Source organism: Moschus berezovskii, chromosome 1 (assembly GCF_049115385.1).
Source record: "Moschus berezovskii isolate FMDL1 chromosome 1, NW_MosBer_1.0, whole genome shotgun sequence".
Taxonomy (NCBI): domain Eukaryota; kingdom Metazoa; phylum Chordata; class Mammalia; order Artiodactyla; family Moschidae; genus Moschus; species Moschus berezovskii.
Window position 1 is genome coordinate 98,187,345 of NC_142460.1, and position 4,749 is coordinate 98,192,093.

Consider the following 4,749-nt stretch of genomic DNA (forward strand, 5'->3'; position numbering starts at 1 on the left):
CTGGTCCCATCACTTCATGGGAAATAGATGGGGAAACAGTGGAAACAGTGTCAGACTTATTTTTTTGGGCTCCAAAATCACTGTGGATGCTGATTGCAGCCATGAAATTAAAAGACGCTTACTCCTTGGACGGAAAGTTTTGACCAACCTAGAAAGCATATTATAAAGCAGAGACATTACTTTGCCAACCAAGGTCTGTCTAGTCAAGGCTATGGTTTTTCCAGTGGTCATGTATGGATGTGAGAGTTGGACTGTGAAGAAAGCTGATTGCCGAAGAATTTATGCTTTTGAACTGTGGTGCTGGAGAAGACTCTTGAGAGTCCCTTGGACTGCAAGGAGATCCAACCAGTCCATTTTAAAGGAGATCAATCCGGGTGTTCATTGGAGGGACTGATGCTAAACCTGAAACTCCAATCCTTTAGCCACCTCATGCGACGAGTTGACTCACTGGAAGAGTCTGATGCTAGGAAGAATTGGGGGTGGGAGGAGACGGGGACGACAGAGAGTGAGATGGCTGGATGGCATCACCGACTCGATGGACATGAGTTTGAGTGAACTTCAGGAGTTGGTGATGGACAGAGAGGCCTGGCGTGCTGTGATTCATGGGGTCGCAAAGAGTCGGACATGACTGAGCGACTGAAATGAACTGAACTGAACTGAATCTTTATATGGTATTCTTGAAACTAATATAATGTTACATGTCTATGATACCACAATAAAAAATGGCTTTGATACAAAAGATGAAATGAAAAAAGGAGAGAGACATACATATACAGAGACATATGCATTTAATAGAGGTAAGACATAGAATATAGACACACACATATATTTATATATAGAAATTTGTCAGTATAGTGTGGATCTAGATTTGAATATTGGTTTGGTTGCATATAATGGTGTCAGGTTGGGTTATCTAATTAGTGTCTCTAAACTACAATCTTCTATGTAAAATGAGTATAATTCTTATTTTATAGAGTGTTAAAATATGAAGTGACATCACATACTTAACATCACATACATGACATCACATACATAAAGGATTTAGTACTGTAACATGTGTAAGGTAAATGCCCAAATGTTTCTTGATATTTTGTATCTTCTTTTTATCACTAGCTTAGTTTACTGCCTTTTTGTTGTCTGCAATGTGTTAATTAGCTCAGTTCAGTTCAGTCACTCAGTCCTGTCCGACTCTTTGTGATGCCATGAATCAAAGCACGCCAGGCCTCCCTCTCCATCACCAACTCCCGGAGTTCACTCAAACTCATATCCATTGAGTCGGTGATGCCATCCATCCATCTCATTCTCTGTCGTCCCCTTCTCCTCCTTCCCCCATCCGTCCCAGCATCAGAGTCTTTTCCAGTGAGTCAACTCTTCACATGAGGTGGGCAGAGTATTGGAGTTTCAGCTTTACCATCAGTCTTTCCAATGAACACCCAGGACTGAACTCCTTTATGATGGACTGGATGGATCTCCTTGCAGTCCGAGGGACTCTCAAGAGTCTTCTCCAACACCACAGTTCAAAAGCATCAATTCTTCAGCGATCAGCTTTCTTCACAGTTCAATTCTCACACCCATACATGACCAGTGGAAAAACCATAGCCTTGACTAGATGGACCTTTGTTGGCAAAGTAATATCTCTGCTTTTTAATATGCTATCTAGGTTGGTCATAACCTTCCTTCCAAGGAGTAAGCATCTTTTAACTTCATGACTGTAATCACCAACTGCAGTGATTTTGGAGCCCCCAAAAAATAAAGTCTGACACTGTTTCCACTGTTTCCCTATCTATTTCCCATGAAGTGATGGGACCAGATGCCATGATCTTAGTTTTCTGAATGTTGAGCTTCAAGCCAACTTTTCACTCTCCTCTTTCATTTTCATCAAGAGGCTTTTAAGTTTCTCTTCACTTTCTGCCATAAGGGTGGTGTCATCTGCATATCTGAGGTTATTGATATTTCTCCCAGCAATCTTGATTCCAGCTTGTGCTTCTTCCAGCCCAGCGTTCCTCATGATGTACTCTGCCTATAAGTTAAATAAGCAGGGTGACAATATACAGTCTTGACGTACTCCTTTTCCAATTGGAACCAGTCTGTTGTTCCATGTCCAGTTCTAACTGTTGCTTTCTGACCTGCATACAGGTTTCTCAAGTAAAGAAGATAGAGGAAAACAACAAAAAAGAAATAGAGGAAAACAACAGAATGGGAGAAACTAGAGATCTCTTCAAGAAGATTAGAGATACCAAGGTAACATTTCATGCAAAGATGGGCTCAATAAAGTACAGAAATGGTATGGACCTAACAGAAGCAGAAGATATTAAGAAGAGGTGGCAAGAATACACAGAAGAACTGTACAAAAAAGATCTTCACGACCAAGATAATCATGATGGCATGATCACTCACCTAGAGCCAGACATCTTGAAATGTGAAGTCAAGTGGGCCTTAGAAAGCATCACTACAAACAAAGCTAGTGGAGGTGATGGAATTCCAGTTGAACTATTTCAAATCCTGAAAGATGATGCTGTAAAAGTGCTGTACTCAATATGCCACCAAATTTGGAAAACTCAGCAGTGGCCACAGGACTGGAAAAGGTCAGTCTTCATTCCAATCCCAAAGAAAGGGAATGCCAAAGAATGCTCAAACTACCACACAATTGCACTCATCTCACATGCTAGTAAAGTCATGCTCAAAATTCTCCAAGCCAGGCTTCAGCAATACGTGAACTGTGAACTTCCAGATATTCAAGCTGGATTTAGAAAAGGCAGAGGAACCAGAGATCAGATTGCCAACATCCGCTGGATCATGGAAAAAGCAAGAGAGTTCCAGAAATACGTCTATTTCTGCTTTATTTACTATGCCAAAGCCTTTGACTGTGTGGATCACAATAAACTGTGGAAAATTCTGAAAGAGATGGGAATGTGTTAATTAAGACCCTATCTATTAAGAACAAAAGAAATCGGCCGGAGCGTTGAGCGGCGCTTTAGGGAGTTAGGTACGGGACTTCTGCGTGGTTGCCTGGATTGCAGTTCGCCATGATAGTTCCCTCCCTGGACGAGCTGAACTCCTTCAAGTACAGTGACCTGCAGAACTTGGCCAAGAGTCTGGGCCTCCAGACTAACCTGAGGGCAGACAAGTTGTTAAGGGCCTTAAAAGCTCACCTTAAAAATGAAACAAGAAAAGAAAATGAAAATCAGGATGAAATTCAAACTTCTGCATCCTCTTGTGATGAGAGTGAGATACAGACCAGCAGCCAGGAACAAGCTGAGAGGGAACCGGGTGACCATGTCACCAAAACCAGAGGAAGGCGTACGATTGTCCACAGGAATCCTGACTCGCAGGCAAATGGAAGTGTGCAAACTGAAAAGAAGCTGCCACCTGTGCCTAATCTGTAGAGTCATTCAGAGATAAAAATATGTGACCCTACTGAATCCCAGAATCAAGAAAAGCATGAAAACCAGGTTCTCAGAACTGCTGTAGAAGTTCCTTCTCTACCAGATGAGAGTCAAGAAGATGAGAATGCAGTGTCCTCAGGAAAACATGGAATAGATGGTAATGAAGATCCAAGGGTCCCTTCAAAAAGAAAGAAGTCTCTCTACACAGATGGGTTTTTCAAACCTGGAAAAAATAAAAAAACTGCAAGCAGTACTCCAAACTTTAAGAAGCTTCACGAGGCTCGTTTTAAGGAAATGGAGTCCATTGATCAATATGTTGAGAGAAAAAAGAAACATTTTGAAGAACACAATTCATTTAATGAACTGAAGAGGCAGCCCGTCACTAAGGGAGTGCTGGCAACTCCAGTTCCTGCCCAAGGAAGACTCTCCGTGGCTTGTACCCCTGGCAGCCAGCTGCGCTCGCAAGGCGGGCCCCACGCAGGCTGGATCACCTTGTGTGTGAAGGGGTCAGCCAAGCGCTCTGCTCTCTTGGCAGCTAAGATGAATGTCAGATTTTCAGCTGCTACTAAAGATAATGAGCATAAGCGTTCACTGACCAAGCCTCCAGCCAGAAAGTCTCCACATGTGACCATGTCTGGGAATACCCCAAAAGGCCAGGCTGTGCTCGGGACACACAAGTTAAAGACCACAAGGGGTGAATCTGTTGCTGTTATTACCCCATTCAAGTTGAAAACCGAGGCAGCACAGACTCCAGTCTCCCATAAAAATCCAGTGTTCAATCTCAAAGCAAGTTTGTCTCATCCTCTCAAGTATGAGCCACACAAAGGTGAAACCATGGGGACAGTCTAAAGAAAACAATTCTTTACATGAGCATGTCAACAGAGTTAGGTTCCACAAGAAAACTTATAAACAACCTCGTCTCCAGACCAGGGAGGAGCAACAAAAGAAACATGAGAAGGAGCAAAAGGAGAAGAAAGAAAAGGTCCTTGGAGTTCGAGGGGGCCACATTATAGCTGAACGTTCATAATTTAACATCCTGTAAATATTTCTTTCCTCTGAACGCTTTTTTGTAAATATTTTTATACTGTCCTCTTACTTTAGTCAAAAGACCTTTTTCTGCTCTTAACTTTGTTCATATACATATATGTAGTGTCTGTGGCTTCTTCACATGCTATATCCCTGAAAAGACATTACCTTTAAAACTCACAAACTCTTCTGAAATACTTTTTACCTAAGCCCCTGTACAACTAGCTCAGTTTTCTGCAAAAGACCCATCACAGATTCTTGACCTAGATTTATAAAGTCAAGTGCCCTCTGCTGGCTCTCGTAACAGAACTTCAGTCCTCTTCTAGGCAAAAGCATT

General features: G+C 42.2%; 1 pseudogene; it reads left to right on the forward strand.

Annotated features, from left to right (window-relative positions):
* The first annotated feature begins 3,026 nt into the window (after positions 1 to 3,026).
* LOC129550685 (nucleolar and spindle-associated protein 1-like) lies at positions 3,027 to 4,413 on the forward strand (annotated as a pseudogene).
* The last annotated feature ends 336 nt before the right edge of the window (positions 4,414 to 4,749 follow it).